This window comes from Amblyomma mixtum, chromosome 2 (genome assembly GCF_055824585.1).
Source record: "Amblyomma mixtum isolate Tamu chromosome 2, ASM5582458v1, whole genome shotgun sequence".
In the NCBI taxonomy this organism is placed as follows: domain Eukaryota; kingdom Metazoa; phylum Arthropoda; class Arachnida; order Ixodida; family Ixodidae; genus Amblyomma; species Amblyomma mixtum.
In genome coordinates, this window is record NC_143013.1 from 183202853 (window position 1) to 183221043 (window position 18191).

Here is an 18191-nt window from a genome sequence, read left to right on the forward strand (position 1 = left end):
AGTACCTGGTCAGCGCCGCACGGCCGTGCCCCAGCCCGCCCGACCTGAACCGACCTCGACGCTCACCCCAGCCCCGTCCCCCGCCCGGACCACACTACACGACGACCCAAGACCCGACGGACCCAAGACCCCACCGACCCAAGACCCCACCGACCCAAGACCCCACCGACCCAAGACCCCACTGACCAAAGACCCAAACGTGAAGACACCGTCCCCCTGCCTCTGCCGTTCGGTGCGTCCAGAGACCTCGGCCGTCAGCTCCTGGCACCCTACGGCCTGGATGCTTCGTGGACCGGGACTCATTCTCTCATCTTTCTCATCGTGGCGGCCAGCACTGCACCATCTTCTACATATTGTTCGATCCTTCACTCAAGACCATCGCCATTTCGCCGTCTGTTCGTCACCGATCGGGACGATCGCTCGGAGGCCCCGGGTAGTGTGACGAAGATGAAGCTGGCAGTGGCGCGCGACGGATCGCCCGCTATAGGCCAGCGGCCATTAAATCATCTCATAGCCATGGTTCACCACGTCTCACTCTTCGGCTGGCCGCCACGTTACAATATGACAGGTAATAGCTTGATAGTTCTCAGCTGGTAATTTTAAGACTGGACGGCAGGCCTTCAGTGAGTTTGTTTTGCCTGGCTGACTGTTTTTAAGGCCAAAGCCCATCTTAGCTCATCAGTTGCGTGGACGGAGGTTATAGGCGGGAAGTTGTCCGCAAAACTGCCCGCACGAACGGTCAGTCATAAGTTGCATGGTAATTACAATAAAGAGTAAAACTTGATTAAAAACAGTTGATAAGATACATATATGTAATGATAGTGATAGTAAACAGATAGCAAAATAGTGAGAGGTAGGGATAATGATAGCTACTGATAGTGGCAGTTCGTGCTAGAGATAGATAGTGGTGGTGATGGTAGTGATAGTGATAGTTGGAGATAGCGATAACAGTGATAGAGATCGTGATGATAGCGAGAGTGATACTCTGTGTTTGTGAAGATCATGATGATAGTAGCGATGAAAATAATGATGATTGTAGCGATTGCTAGAAAAGAGTGGTACGTTGGAGTCTTGCAATAGTCATGCGTTCGATTCCCGCGAAGGTCTTTCGGACATCACGATAGCCATGAATATCGACATAGTTTGCCCGTCTCGGAAACAGACGTCAATATAACCATCAATGTCTACACAGTTAAGCTACACCCCATAACATAGAAATTTAAAAGGGCGGGAGAAAGACAGGAAAGGGAAAGGCTTTCGCATTTCCGTTCCTACATAGACCATGGCAACCATGAATATTTTAAACCGCAGCTGTTAACCACTCACCTGGTGTGTGGATGGTGTCGATGGTAAAGAACAATCAAATGGTACCTCACAGATCATGTGACCAAAAACGAGAGCGTAATTTATAAAACTGTTTCGATGGTTTGGAGTCATCATAACGTTAGTCATCACTTCTGCCATATAGCTGATGCTGCAAACTGGCTCTCAAAACTAGTTACGTCGTCACGCAAGGTACAGAAGATTGCATAATAACGCCAAGACATCGTAAAAATCAACCGCCGCTCTGAATTAACGAATCATTCTGTATTCTTATATGTTTGTGGATTTTCAAAACGTTTGTCCAGTTTAGGGCTGTTACGTCCAAAAGAGTTTTCACGTGTCATTTTTGACAAAAACATCATTTTTTGATACAGTTCTCAACGCTGGAAGGTAAAGCTGCAAACTTTCATAGTGCTCTCTCCATGCCGGCAAATACCACAAATTATGGATTTATGAACCCATAATTGTCCGCGCAGTTGAATCCTTTGGAAGTGATGCGATGACCGAGATTATGAAAACTGAACTATGATTACCTTAGAGCTATAAGGAACCTTGCGGCAGTTGCAGGCGATTTTGAACCGACGGCTAGACTGTACTACAGATCAAGTAGCACGCATGACTTGCCGAATGTCCAGCTAAATATTCATTCAATGCCTTTATTGCCAATAGGGTCGCAAACTCCGCACTTCACCGAATCTGGAAGAAAACCGCCAAAAAAAGAGGACACATTCATACACAAAGTGCTCACGAACTGACTGGGTTGTCCAGCCTATGTACAAAGTAAACTAATGGAAAAGGGAGTTCGCAACACTGTACAAAATAACAGCGGGCTAAAGCAGGTCGCAGATCTCTACGTTGTCCAACAGCGAAACCATCCGTCGGTGGTGATTTGCAGAGCAGGTGGTGATTTGCAGGTGGTGATTTGCAGAGAGAAAGGAACTCTGCAATGAAAAGCAGAGAATTTAGCCGGCGCTTAACAGTCGATAGCATGCTACTCTGCGTGGGGAAGAAATTTTGGGAGATATTGTGCGAAGTACTGCTTTGCTGAAAAGGTAAAAAACAAAAAATAAAAAGGGCATAATATAAAATGCAGCCATTAAATGCGTACTAAGGTGTAATATTTCACGCGTGACTTTGGATCGTTTCTGAACTTATTATGCACCTGTGCTACTGTGCGCATGCTACTTGCTCTAGAGTTTGCACAGGTGGCTCAAAATTTCGCCTTGTTGCGGAATACCATTCGCTGCGTGTATTTGCGAAATTGGTAGTCTGCGGCTTTCGTATCTGCGCAAATATTGCAATTTCTAGCTGCCATGAAGTCGGTATATTAGTGCTGTTTAACAGCGTTGTGATGGTTTTATTCTTACGCGGAAAATATTTCATCATTGTGGCTTTTACTTCAAGTCACCTTGCTTTATCTTAGCATCTGTTTGTATGTAATGGGAAAGAAGCTGGTTGTATGTTCGTTGACAGTTTTAAAATATATTCGCCTAGATTCATTTTTGACAAACACTTCTTGCAGCTTATGTGTTGACTCACGTTTGCTTTGCTTTCTTTCGAATTTAGCAAAGATGGGAGCCCTTGGGAGCCTACCAAAAACAGCAGACTCTGCAGCCAGCATTTCATGAATGGCGAAAAATCAAATGGCCCGAGGAACCCATCATACCTACCTACATTATTTCCAACTGCTTACAGATGCTCGAATCCAAGGTCATCCGAGAGGTACCAAAGGTAGTTCTCTTTTTTGTGTCCTTGCTGCTTTTTATTTCGACCTTGGTAATGCAAGTCAGGTGATTACATGGCATAATTTTGTGAAACTTTTCGCACGATGACAGATGAGGCGCAAATGTTGTGGTGCCAGCCTTTTAATTTACTTTAATTTAATTTAAGCTTATTGAACCAAAGCTAGCACATGAAGAGGCGAGCAATAAGAATGACTGGCAGGGTCTCGAGTCTTTACTCAGCTGTTTTGCATTTGTTTTACTTGTGCCACTGAGTGCTTCGCGCCGACTGCTATGGCTATACTCAACATGGTTTATATTTTTTTTGTCCCACTTGAGAACGCTTTACACTAGTCTGATATCCCCAAAATGAAAAATTTCCGTATGCGAGGTTTTTTGTCAGTCGAGATAAAGAGCGAAGCAAGGAGGCAACATTAACGTTGTGGCTCATTTTCAGGACAAAGAGACAAAAGTACGCACTAAAATTTCTCCTAGTGTGCTTAAGAGCATGCCAAATTTGCAGGTTGGTAATGGTTAATTAGCTGCTTGCTTATATAAAAAACCGTCAGTAAGTGGCACCTACACCTCGAATCCAATATAACAACTGCAGCTTGCGGCCACGTGAGCTGCAAATAACCAGTGATCCTGCTCCAGCAGACCTTCCGGAAGAAGAACACTCTGCACACGGTGATTTGGAGCTCACAAAGAGGAGTGCATGTATCACTGCCCCTACTGTTAGAGAGCAATCTTTTGGTTTCAGCAAATCAAAGAAAAAGGAAAGTATGCTGTCTATATACATAAATTATTTTATTATTATTTACCAATACTTCCTCAAAGAAAGTGCTTTGCCCATACTGGTCATAATAACCTACCGATATATATGTGTCGATATTTCTCAATGTCCAAGCTGCTTTAAAGGCTTGTGTAGGGTTGAAGGCAGCTAGGACAGGCCAGAACAGAATGGAGCTCATAGACATAAGAGCATGAGGTGGTTTGTGAGGGGCAGAGCAGCCAGGCCTTTTCTCTCTGTTGCAGCTTATTTTGCCGATGTGGAGCTTGGTTACACTGCTGTGCACTTTTGACTGCAAGTAGCAGAAAAGGTATAATTGTGTGACAACTTACATTACGCTCGTATATTTGTGGAGGTGGAAACACAAACAGACCCTTGCACATGGGCTTCAAGCAGTGACTTGCCAAGTCTTTTTTTATGCTGTATGACAGGACGCGATGCTGAGACACAAGTAAGTGCCATTTATCTCCCACCGCAAGTAATGCGATGAATTTTCCACTCTCTCCTGTGCACACAGTGCATGGACAAAAGAGCATATATAAGGAGAAATTATACCAACCGACAGCTTTGTTTACATTCTGGTAGTAAATTTAAAGCTTAATTTGCATGTGCCAGTGGAGTGCATGATACTACACCTGGTAAGGAAAAATAAAATATAGTTTGTTAAATTCTATTCTCTCTTTTTTCTCTATTTCACTGTTGTCTGTTATATGGTTTTTAAAGCAAATCCTGTTTAATTGCGCATTTCCCACAAAAACTAGTGCCCCCGTTTTATTTTTCTGTTCTTGGTATTCAGAATATGCATTCAAGTAGCACTGAAAACTAATTTGCATCTGTTTCTAATAGCCGTGCCACACGGATAGATTTAATGTCATTAGGTGCTTACTGCCTTAAGTTTTAATGGCATTCCTGCGGTGCCACACGCATAAATTTAAAGCCTTGCTGCCATTCACGACCTACTGAGTTCATCTCAACTCATTCGCCAGTGCAATGCGTACTCTCGTTCCCATTCCACACGCAGAAAAGCATGAGTAACAACGTCATAACCACTAGCAAATGGTTAATTCGTAACATTTTCAGATGAAGCATCCACATATGCCGCATTTTCGATGGGAAGAGCGCCATTTTAACCAGCCTTTTTGACAGGTACTCTCGACTTGTTTGCCGACACGTGAGTTTGTGGCTAGTTTTTTTACTTGTAAAGCAAGAACAGCCGTATTTTCTGGAAAATCATTTTTACATTACATTTGAACACCATTACTGACATATTGTGCTCATTAGCACTGTTTACATTCAGATGAAACTTTTGACTGCCTTGCAAGCGTTATATTCACCCTCACTTTCGATAATGGCAATAAATGTGGGCGTGTAGCACCAACTACGAAAATAATGGCATTAACAAACCCAAGGCCTTAAGCATTTACTGCCATTTCGTGTGCACGTGTTTCACGGGTATAACAGGCTGTGCTTCCTGGAAAAAAAGCTTCAAAGATGCAACATCGGGCACATCTTTGGAAACTAAGGACTCTACCTGTGATCCAATGAATGTGTTTGACACAGTGTCTATTTCCGGCTTCTCTGGATACGAGAGTGCGGCAGCTTGTAAAACACCAAAAATGGGCAGAAGTTCTGACATTCATTGCTGGCGTCTCTATTACAGTGTTTAACAAGCTGCAAAATATCCTTCTTGCTTCTGTGAATGCTCAATGGCATGCTGAAGTCGTGACCACTTGAAACAAGCTTTTACTGTTTTTAATAAAGATTAAGTTTAATAAAGAATGTAACACCCATTCACGCGCGCACTGATATGTTCAAATTTAGTTTTTGTCCTCGTGTTATCGAACGATGGAATTCTTTACCCGGTCATATACGCTCCCTGGAACCAAACCTATTTTTTAATGTTGTTGCAAATCTGTGATTAGTCTGTTGCATTTCTGTTCTGTATTTTAATGGTGTTCAGTTCTGAATATGTTGTCGCTCTCTGCCTTTTTTTTTCTTTTTCTTCTTCCTCCCACTCCTGCAATAGCGCCATCGGGGCTGCAGTATATGCAAATAAATAAATAAATAAATAAATAAAGTTAAACTTATAATACTGAGCTCTAGCAGTCCTTTTTAGCATTCATCGAGCAACATTTTCCCGTCATTTCTTTCTCGTCCTGAACATTTTACACCAGAAAATGCGACCCATCATATAGTGGCCCTCAAAGGCAAAAAATGAACTAATGATGCCAGACTGCTTCAAGCCCCACTACAGCCAGTGTCGAGTCATAATTGATTGCACTGAGGTACCTTGCTCTGCACCAACTACAATGCATGAGGAAGTTCTCATGTTGTCTAGTTATGAAGGCTGCTTTACAGGTAAGTTTCTTCATGGCATCACGATAAGTGGAATAATTAGCTTTCTGTTCAGACCTTATAGTGGCTGTGCCAAAGATTCCTTAACAAGAACAGATAGTGGAATTTTACATCTGTTGTACCCAGGTGACATTGTCTTGGCTGACAAGGGGTTTCCGCAAAATAAGAAGTCAGCTGGCAGAGCGTTGTGTTAAATTTCAGACGCCAGTGTTTGCCCGAGGAGGTTTTTGAAACATACAAGGTTGCGACTGCTAGGCTACATGTTGAGCGATGTATGCAAAGAATGAAGTTTATTGCGTACTTTCCAAGAAACTCTCAGCAGACTTGTTTCCAGATGCTGCAAAAATAATTGGCATGTGGGGTGTGTTCACAAATTTTCAGAAGCCAATTACTGAACTAAAACAGCAGCCATAGATGGCAACTTTATAGGCGATCAAAGTGGTGCACGTATCATATTGGGAAAAGGAATTAAACATATTTTCCTTGCTTGTAAAGAAAAAACTAAATCGTTCATGTGAACTTTGAAATGGTGTTCATTTAATAAAGGTGATCACAAAACCTTTCACACTAAACCTGCTTCTGTGTGTATGAATTAGCATGCCCCATTACTTGCTACCCTTGCTAAACCGGGCAGCAACTGTGAGAAATAGAATTTCTGAAGCTTGGGTATAGATGCGCACAGAAATTCTTTGTCCACAGGAACTTGCGCGGAGAGTTCTTGAACATAGTTCGAGGCCCAGCACTTAGAATGACACGTAAACTTGGGTAAAATGCATGCGTGTTTTCTTCAGTTCCAGCATTGCACCCCTGAACAGCAAGTATGGCACATTGCAAACCTTTTTCTCAAAGTGCACAATCGATTGGTTCTTGCATGTAAAAGGGCATTTCATCTCGAGCAAAAGTTACTTTGTTTCTTTCGAGAGAATTCCATCAGGTGTGCAGCAGAGCCATGGCTGCTCCAACTTTACAGACAGGCCGCCTTGCTAACCTCTGCACCAACCTCATTGGCAAATAATGTCAACGCTCCTGCTTATAAGGCAATTCCGTAGGCTGCTGGTGACGAAAAACTTTTCTCTTTGAAAAGCCCTTCAGCCACTTGAGCAGGTTCCCGCCTGGAACTCGGAATGGTGTGTACCTCGCTGCTAACAGAAATACGGGGAGCACGCATATTTTTCCAGAAGCTCTGATCCCTTTTCGTTCTCGTGTTTTCATATCTATCTCTGCAGTTTCTTGTCGTGTTGCCTTTATATGCCCCATGTAAAACTCCATTTCATTTTCAGCGTTGCCCCATGGTTCACTACAACGGTGCAGTGTTGAAGTGTGCACATTACCTCGTGTGACATTTGGTGTCGATGAAAGGGCTGCCACTTGCTCTTCAGGTTCTTCGCTCACTCTCACAGAGAGCTCGTGTCAACTGCTCCAACCAGTAAGCAGTCTTCGCCCCATAGTCCATCATGCAGTGCCGGAACTGCCGTTGCATCCTGAACAGGTAGAACAGCTGGTGGCAAAGAAACAACTTGCTGCACTGCTCGTCCAAGGAAGCTGTACAGGCAGACTCCTTTTTTATAAATGCCCACACTTTTAACAGACGGCTTTCCCCAGCTTGTTGGGCCACTTGTACACGAGTTGTTTGTGTTCAATTCACGTAGTGCACAACTGCTGCTATATACTTGCAGCGGCCTCCATTCCCTGCCTTGCAGTTGCACATTGCATCCTCGCGGGCAAGCTCTGGTACCTGCCAATAATAAAAAAGAAAACATTTTACGCTGAATTTATTTATTTATTTATTTAATACTGCAGAGTCGCTCGACTCCAAGCAGGCATGAGCACGGGCATGAGCACAGATACAAATGAAAAAACAAGATATGCACGAACTTCATACAAGAGCAAACGATGACGCGAAAAATGAAACCAAAAAGACAAGGGTTTCATATAGAAAAGGCTCTCAAATTATCAACAAACGTTTCTACATTTGAATCAAAGCATGTTAACTTAGAGCGTTGGCTCTAATTACGCGAAAGCAAACATTCCCTTTGCATGCAGGTTGAGATCGTCAGTAAAAATTTTATGGTTTATGGGGATTTAACGTCCCAAAACGACTCAGGCCATGAGGTACGCCGTAGTGAAGGGTTTCGGAAATTTCGAACACCTGGGGTTCCTTAACGTGCACTGACATCCCACAGTACCCGCGCCTCAAGAATTTCGCCTCCATCGAAATTCGACCGCCGCGGAGACGATCGAACTAGCGCCTTTTCGGGTCAGCAGCCGAGCGCTATAACCACTGAGCCATCGCGGCAGTGATGACTCGATACGATGAAGCGTTAGTTTTAAGACCGAGCTCGGCTTGTGATATGAGCTACGCGCGTAGGCAGCGCGAAAAAGCAAGGCGAGCAGCGAGCTTCGGGAGACAGAACCAGACAACGCAAGAAGCTACCTCTTGCAAAAACAATTGTTTAATTACCATACTCACTTCTTGAGTTTCAACATAAAAGTAACTGATTATGCTGCAACAGCGGTGTGCGCGCTGGGCTGGGTACATAATCCAAAGAGCTTCACTGCAGGATCTCTCATAACCCGTGTGTCGCTTCGAGGATTTGAAATCCACAATTTAAAATTTTACTACTCTCAGAACGCAGATCGAGAGGAGACAGCGTGCAGTGAAGCGGTCTCTGCACAAACTAGCGTTGCATGAAACATACTTGTAGCTATAAGTGATTATGGTTTATTGGAATTTAACGCCACAAAGAAACCCAGGCTATGAAGGACGCCGTAGTGAAGGGCTGCGGAAATTTCGATTACTTGGGGTTCTTTAACGTGCACTGACATCGCACAGCACACGGGCCTCCAGAATTTTGCCTTCATCAAAATTCGGCCGCCACAGCCGGGATCAAACCCGCGTCTCTCGGGGGTAGCCGAGCGCCGTAACCACTGAGCCACCGCGGTCCGCGATTCCTTTCAGGATATGTTCAGGACATTTGCTGCAATGCTTCCCGACATTGCGGCCCAGGTGACTGACTCTGTCCTTAAGGCGGTGCAGCCCTGGGTCAGCTCCCAAATAAAAAATACTCTCTCCTGTGACTCCCCGCAGCTAAAACGTAAAATAGCTCATCGACAGGCAGCGGAAGAAAGCGGTTCCGGCCCGATAGCCGCGGCGTTTATGCAGCCCCAACCTGGGGCTGCGCCGGCCCCCGAACCGAGTGGCTACCCAGCACCGTAAAATTAAAACATCAATATGGCTGGCAAACCTTCATAGAAAGATAAAAAATAAGACCAATTCGAAATCATTCAATGGAACGGCAGGGGTTTCAGAGCCTGGAAAAAAAGGTCACATCTCCAGCTCTACCTGCAGTGCCCCGGTGACATGCCGGCGCTTCTTGCTTTGCAAGAGCCCGGCAATGATGCTAAATTCTCTGGGTATAGCTCGTTTCGAGGGGACCCCTCGACCTGCATCCTGGTGCATAAAGCATACACCGCGATTCAGGTCGATCTTGATCTGGAGACTGAGCAGGAATACACAATGGTGAGAGGGTTCTGCCTCTCAGGCGCCGCGACCCGTCAATACATATACTTAAAGGGACACTGAGGAGAAATTGAAGTTGGCTTGTATCGACAGAATACCAGCTCCTGATTACAAAAACGCCACTCATACTGACAACAAAGCTCTTGTAACGTAGAAAAGAGCAAGAACCAAAATACAGGTATCGCCGCCACAGGCCAAACTCGCAAGTACAAGCGTGATGAGATCATAGGACAAAACAGTGTTGCTAGAACGAATGGTTCTAGCAACGAATGGTTCTAGCAACACCAGGAACCGAGAAACCATGCATCACTGAGGCGCAGTCAATGCATGCGCAAATCTCCTTGACGTCGCCAGATGGCGCCACGTGCCCGGCTGCTACGCGCGCTCCTGAAGCATCGGGACAAATCAGCGCCTGTTTTCCGGCGGTAGGCGGGCTCCCGGTATTCCGCTCGCGGTAACAAGGTACACGGTATGCTAAAGGTGTCTATTTGCGAGAACTTCGTTGACGACTTCGAGAACGAGATCCATCGTAACGCTGGCAAAACGCCAGTGCAAACGTAATCGAAGCGACTGTAGCGACGGCCGCAATAGCCGATAGATGCCTTCAACGTGCGGCCGGCGGTAGCTTTCTTTTCGGCTGCTGCTAGGCCGCACTGCTGGCAGCCAGAAATCACGGAGTCTGCGTTACGTCATGTGCTCGTCATGTTTCACGTCTCTTAGTCCTGTATCGTCATAGACGAATCCCAAGTTTGAATCAGAGCGGCGGGAAAAACTTTTTCAACTTCGAATCCAAATTTCTTAGAAATAAATGCATCTTTCGCTGCCGGCCAAGTGGCAACAAAGCCATGACATGCCGAACTATCGGATTTTACTATAAAAAAATATTAATAGTGCTCTCCTCAGTGTCCCTTTAAAGGGATACTGAGGCGGTTTTCGAATCAGCTAATTTTTTAGAGTTTTGAAGTAGTGTCATTCCTGATCACGTCTGTGAAATTATTTTTTCGATATTGGCTAAAACAGTTGCGCAATCACCAATTAAAAACGCGATGTTTAAATCTCCCGCGCTCCGTGCGAACGGCGAACGGCGAACCCGAGCGGGCTTTCAGCGCGCGTTGTTTCTCGTGCTGCATGCGTTGTTCCTCGTACTGCGTGCGTTGTGACGTACAAAGCGTGTCAGCCGTCCTTGAGAATCAGATTCACCACGAGGTACTACTACTCTGCGTTCGTGTCCACGAACAACTACGGCCACGTCTGTGTCGTTTTCCAGTGTTTTCCGCAAGATCATAAGCTCGCCGCGCAAGCGCTCGCTGCTGCGACGAAAAATTCAAGCCGACCAAAGCAAGCGTACTCTGCTCGAAGCACTTTCGTAAGAGCGGCTACATACAGAGCTTGTCCCTAATGTGATCTCTGGAGATTTCTGTCGAAAAGGCGCGGCTGAACTATGACACACTTCCTTCGATTTTCTCGCGCACGATAGGCGTGTTACCCTTCCGAAGAAGCGCCTCTTCTAAAAGTAGAAACATGCTCAATTAGCCCCTGCAGAAACCTAATAGAGGCTCAAGCATATGTCGCTCTCCTCAGCTTAGGTGCCGCCAGACCACCTGAGGCGTGCTCAGCAAGGCTCGGTTAGTGATTTTGTACTCGGTTCGACGTGTCCAAGCAAGCAAGCAAAGCAAAGTACGACATAGTAAAGCAAGCAAGCATCGAAGCTCTTCATATACGGCATCTCGTTTAATCGTAGCTAGGCGATTAAAATGAAAGCGTTCCACGTTCTGATTTCGGATGCAAATTTAAGAGAGAAATGAATGCGAACCAAGTTTTTGCAAAAAAAAAACACCATGTTTCACAATCTTACTCGGTTTCTTCATCAAGTTGTGGCAGCGGGCCAGTTGCAGCTAGCTTGGCTTTTAAAGACACATATAGTTGGCCACTACTTCACTGAACCTAATCTGCAAATCAAGGAAGGGCGAACGTTTTCGAGGCAGCGATTACTATTTCCTGGCATCTGCTGTACGCGCCACGAGTGAAATAGCAGCGTTGTGCATTTGGCTTGGTTTCCAGCGCACAATGATTGCGTCACTATCCTGTGGTCTCATGCCTCGCAGTGCTTGGCCACTGCGCTTCGCTCATTTTGCCATCAACTTTGTGCTTATTCATCGTTTCCTTGAAATACTTTCTTGCGCCGAACTATAATGCCGGGTACTGAGAACAGGATTTTTTCCACACGGTACATTGGGCCTTTTCTTTAGGATGACGCTCTTTCGGGCGAGCCAGGAGGCGTCCAGTGGTGGTAATTGACTTGAGTATTGTTCGCACCCCTTTCTTTCCGAGAATACGAGCCCAGTTTGTGCTGGCACCTTTTACGCATGGTCTGCATACGCGTCTTTCACCCTAGCGCATGCTTGTGCTAGGCGTAGAATTTTTTGCTTCTCTCTTTTTTGCTCTCACGGGATACGTGGAATGAACAAACTGTAGTATCCTTTTCTTTAGACGTCAGTAAAAAAATAGTCGCCATATTCGCTTTTACAACACCACGGAAAGCAGCGATCTGCACTCAGCGCAGCGCCGGATCCGCATCGGCAGCTTTTCCAGTCCTCAAAGTGTCGTCACGACCTTTCTTGACCAAGCACGGGCGGCGCCGCGCCGCGCGGCGCGCCCCGCGGCACAGGCCGCGTATTTCTGCTAAAAAAGGCAATTCGCGCTTGTTTTTGCCTTATTTGGGTGCGATATTCCAGTATACAGACTGAAAAACTATAGGACGCCGCTGCCAGCCTGATTTTCAAAAAAAGTGCTTCAGTCTCCCTTTAATGTGTATTGCCCCCCGCATAAGCCGCGTGTTCCTTTCAGCGAAATTTTCTATCGTGCTCTCAGATTGGCTGACAATGAACCCCTGGTGATCATTGGGGATTTCAACGCACCCAGTCTACACTGGGGCTATCACTTCGAGAAAGCCGGGGGACGCAAACTGGCGGAGCTCATCTCCACCCTTCGTCTTACGTTGCTCACGGATCCGTCTTGCCCCACACGTGTGGGCAACTCGGTCACCCGTGACACGTGTCCTGACTTATCTCTGGTTAGGAACACTACAAACGCCTCATGAGAGAACCTGGGGGGTACCCTCGTCAGCGACCACTACCTTCTCCGCATCACGCTTTTGGCGAAGGCAGCCCGTAAAAAATGGGGAAAGGCGAAAATAACCAATTAGCAGCAATTTCAAACTCAGGACATCCCTCCCGACGGCTATGCGGAGTGGGCAACACAGGTCACCAACATACAGAAACAAGACACGCAAACACTTCACACCACCGACGAGATCCCCGCAGTGGACAATCACCTCCTGCATCTGTGGGAGGCGCGGCAGAGCTTAACAAAACGATGGAAGAAACACAAGACGAATCGCAAGCTTAGAGCTCGCATTGCACAACTTACGGAGCAGGCTGCGTCATATGCCGCCCAGCTCACAGACACCAATTGTATAGAACGCTGCAACTCGGCAGCGCGTCAGATGAGCTCGAATGGGTCTTGGCGTCTCTCACGAAGCCTCATCGACCCTTCTCAAACGAAAGGGGAGACGCAAAAACAGCTCCGGCGGGCTCTGCACGGGTACCAAGGTACGACAGCGCAACTTGCGGACACTTTGTGCGACGGGTATCTCTGCCGCACAAATGACCCGGTTGGGCCCGAGTACACGTACTCCGGCAAGCCAAATCAGGATTTAGATGCCCCTTTTGAGTTGCAGGACCTTAAGGCGGCCATGGCTAAAATGCGTTCAGGTGGGGCACCCGATCGGGATCGCATAACAGTGAAACTGTTGGCGAACCTCTCCGACTCTGCATACCTCCATTTGCTACAATACATAAATCAGATCTGGGATGGGTGTCCACTCCCACTCGAATGGAAAACATCGCTTGTAACGTTCATCCCCAAAGCAGGTAAAGCCGTGACCACGGACAACTTGAGACCCATCTCATTAGCCTTGTGTGTGGGAAAGCTCGTGGAGGCGATGGTTCGGGATCGCCTCTCTCCATACATGGAGGGCAACGGCCCCTTTGCAGACACTATGTTCGGATTTCCACCCGCACATGTCTGCACAGGATGCCCTACTCCAACTACACGGGGACATAATACGACCCAAAGCCATGCACCAAAACGACAAGGCCATTCTCGCCCTCGATCTTAAGGGGGCGTTTTACAATATTAAACATGGCACCATATTCTCTAACTTGAACACCACTAACTGCGGGGCAAAGGTCCTCGCCTATGTCAGAGACTTCCTCTCTGCGCGTCAGGCACTCCTCCGGATCGAGGACGAGGAATACGGCCCGTACTCTATGGGTACACGAGGTACACCACAGGGGGCGGTGTTATCACCGCTCCTTTTCAACATCGCCATGATGCGCCTGCCCGGCCGACTGGCTCAGGTGGAGGGCATAAAACACACACTCTACGCAGACGATATTACAATGTGGACCACCGAGTGGAGCCTTGGGGAGATGGAGGACCGCCTTCAGCAGGCCGCCTCCATAGTCGATGCATATGCTGCCGACTGTGGTCGCCAATGTGCTCCCGCCAAATCAGAGCTTCTACACGTCAGGACAAACCACAAGGACAACACGTCTCTACACATATCTCTGTCGGGCGGTCCCTTCAGAGAAGTTGCAGAGCTCCGGATCCTGGGTCTGTTCATCAATAACAAACTTAAGCCGGACTCTACTATAGCGAAACTCAAGACCATAGGTGAACAGGTAGGGCGCGTGACCCACCGTATTTCCAACAAGCGGGGTGGTCTGCGGGGCAGGGACGCGCTACGGCTCGCCGATGCCTCCGTGACCAGCCGGATCCTCTACGCCGTGCCGTACCTACGCACCACCAAACAACAAGACGAGCGCATTGACGCCATCATCAGGAAGGCAACAAAGCGAGCACAGGACCTCCCGGTGGCTACCTCGAACGCCAGAGTAAAGGCGTTGGGAGCGGTAAACTCCTATCAGGAGTCGCGGGAGGCCCACCTCGTGAACCAATATACGCGGCTATCGCGGACGGTTCCTGGGCGCCGCCTGCTAAACCGCTTACACGTCCAACACACATGCATACCAGAGGGGACGGAGAACATCCCGGTGCTGTGGCGACACATGCGCTGGGTCGCTCCGCTCCCGAGTAACATGGGCATGGCTTCACATGAAGGCAGGCGACAAGCGCGGGATCGCATGCTTGAGAGGCAATATGAATGTAAAGAGGGCGTCTTTTACGTGGACATCACAGGGCCGTCACCCACGGGATTTTTCACGGCTGCCGTAGACCACCGGGGAATGATTGCCGATGGGCTATCTTTTCGGGCCCCAAATTCAACACGAGCGGAGGAAGTCGCAATAGCTCTCGCTGCCGCCGATCTAAAATCGAGAACGGTTATCACAGACTCTCGCCGGGCCTGTGTACATTATCTTGCAGGCGAAATATCACCTCTTGCCTCCCAAATTCTAAGACGCGCTCCCGCCGATCCAACTCGCACAAAAGTGATCTGGGCTCCTGGCCACCAGGGTCTACGAAGCAATGAGGCCGCTGATGCGGCCGCCCGAGCGCTCACACCCCGGGCTCCTCATCCTAGCTCTCCTGGCTCAGAAGCTCATCAACCGCTTCTGCGGTTCCGCGAAATCCTAATTCATTATTGCGACAGCCACCGTCTGTACCCAGTACCTGCCAAGGGGCTGCGATATCTTTCAGATGTTGTGGGCATGTACTCAGAATCCTCACCTTCCCCCTTCCCCCACCCCCACCCGAGAGGCATGGGAGACTGCCCTTCTCAACTGCTCCACACTAGAGTCCCAAAGGGCTCTAGTAAAGCGGGCGCGAGACGGGGCTCCGTCGTGGGGTGTCCCGGAGTAAGGATACCGACCATGCAGCAGGGTTTTTTGACCCTCAAACACTGTGAATATTAAAGTTTTTCAGCACCACCACCGCGGCGGGTAGCTATAAGTGAGGCTCTGTCGCTAATTCAAGGACGCATCACATCGTTGGTAAATTTAATAAAGGCGACGAGAACCACTACCGGTCAGCGTTCAGCATGTTCGACTGTTTACAAGCGTACCGACGAAGCGTCTGTCGCGCGCGCCTTCATTGCTGGCCGCTCGATCGGGCGTGCGAGGCAGGCACAATGCAGTTGCGCAATCCAGAAAAATAAAGTGCACATATTAGACCTTTCTCGAAACACATCGCTTGAGGGTAAACACTGATTTAAAACCAAAAAAATTAGGCGATGTACTGACGATCAGCTACACGTAGAAGCCGGGCATTTTGACACTCAGTTGCGGCAAACTTTTCGCACGAATGCTGATCGGGTCGTCCCAAACAGCTGCGGAGGAGAAGGTAAACTTTATTAAAGAAGAGGTCTTAGGCACGGATTGGGGTGATGTTCCCCTCTCCGCGGTGGGCTTCTCTTCTAGGCCGGACGCCGGGTGGCCGACCGACGATGTCGTTCGGCGACCTCTTCGGCTCGCTCTGTGACTTGAAGTTGAACCTCCGGGTCCGAGCTGAGCAGCGCGGCCTCCCACTGAGATTGGGTAGAGAGCTGCAGACTGTGCGACGGCTTGTCTTGAGTACAGAAGTATAGGATGTGCGGTGTGTCTGCCTTTTGGTGCCCACAGAGAGAACAGACGGGGCTGTACTGCTCCGGGAACCACATAGAGCACATGTACGGGTTAAAGAAAGTGTCTGTTTGGAGCTGCCGCCAACTGACTTGTGTTTTACTCAGGGATTTATGTGGCTCTGGGAAGATCTGTCTTTCTTTCTTGAAGTGGGTAGTAATTTCTTTGTAGGTTGTCATTCGCTCCCTGTCCGACCTGAGCTCGTGGTAGCGTACCTCCCGGTTAACCACGAATCCTCGGGCAAATTGGTGCGCCGCCTCGTTTCCAGGATGGTCGGAATGGGCGGGGACCCAGATCAATGTTATCTGGCGGGTATTGGAGATTTTTTGTAAGATTTTTATGGCTGCTGAGTAGGCCCTTCCTTTTGCAAAATTTCGAATTGCTGTCCTGGAGTCACTTATGATGTATTTGGCAGTGGTGGAGGTGATGGCTAAAGCTATGGCAGTTTCTTCGGCCTCCTCCGGAAATTTTGTTTTATCTATTGTCGCCGATACAAGGGGAGAGCTTCGATGATCGACAACTGCCAGAGAAAAGGCGTCTCTGTCCGCATGTTCTGCCACGTCCACGTGCGCCGTGTCTTTCTGAACTGAAAATATTTCGTGAAGTTTTTGTGCCCTACCCTTTCTTCTGTCCGTATCGTAGTGTGGATGCATGTTTTTGGGCAGAGGAGGGACTGTTCGTGCACGTGTCTTGGAATTGGCAATGTGTGCGTACGGGTTCCTTCATACTGTATTCCTGCTTTCTTTAGGACGAAACGTCCCGTTTCAGTGCCTGATAGTCTTTCATATTGTGCGGTGAGGTGTGCTTCTATCATTTCCGCTAAGGTGTTATGAATTCCTAACTGCAATAGGTTTTCATTTGGAGTATGACGAGGGAGGTTGAGCGCAATTTTATAGGACTGTCTAATTAGAGAATCCAGGTCGTCTCTTTCTCTCACTGTGAGGGTGACGTATGGTGTGGAGTAGATGACTCTGCTAAGAACGAAGGCTTGTATTAGTCTCCTGGTCTCGGCTTCTTTAACTGCTCCTCGCCTATTCGCGATGCGTCTGATGAGGATGGAGATCTGGTTGACAGTGTTTCTCAGATTCTTAATTAACGTGTCGTTTTTTTGGTTTGACTACCGGCATTCCTAAGATTCTTAGTGTTTCCACTTCTGGGATGGGCGCCGCTTCCGCGTAGATTTTCATCTCAGGCGCTTTATTTTTCCTTTGACGCTTTGGGTGTAGGATGAGGACTTCAGATTTTTGGGCGCTTGTGCCTCCTCTACTACTACATCTGCCGCTTGTTGTAGCGTATCTTTTATCGTGGCGATACTCCCCTTGGTGGTCCAAAGGGTGATATCGTCCTCGTACAAAGAGTGTTCTAGGTCTGGGATTTTCGCGAGTGCGTGTGCCATTTTGATGAGGGTCATATTGAATTAGAATGGGGAGAGGACCGATCCTTGCGGCGTTCCTCTGTCTCCTAAACTGGAGGTGTCGAATTTGATTGCGCCGATTTGAATTTTAGCCGTTCTATCCCAGTCAAAACGCACTTCAAGAATTTACGACAGAAAACTTCTGTAGTCTGTCGTATTTTGTTGATGTAGTATTTGTGTAGTCTGTCTTCTGTAGTCTGTAGTGTCGTATTTCTGTAGTCTGGCTTCTGTAGTGAAGTATTTCTGTAGTCTGTCTTCTGTAGTGACTTAATTCTGTATTCTGTCTTCTGTAGTGTCGTATCTCGGTAGTGCCGTATCTCTGTAGTCTGCCTTCTGTAGTGCATTTCTGTAGTGTGTTGTATTCCTGCAATCCTTACCAAGTACGCTTTATTTGTCAATTAATATGCAGGTACAGAGCAGCAATCTG

At 47.6% G+C, this 18191-nt stretch overlaps 1 long non-coding RNA gene across 1 annotated transcript in view; it reads right to left on the bottom strand.

The window, feature by feature from the left end:
* LOC149361772 (uncharacterized) overlaps positions 1–7919 on the bottom strand; it is a 232558-nt gene extending 224639 nt beyond the window's left edge. The window contains exon 1 of the long non-coding RNA XR_016288442.1: positions 7521–7919. This is a non-coding gene — a long non-coding RNA (uncharacterized LOC149361772). The remainder of the gene's footprint in view (positions 1–7520) is intronic.
* Positions 7920–18191: the final 10272 nt, after the last annotated feature.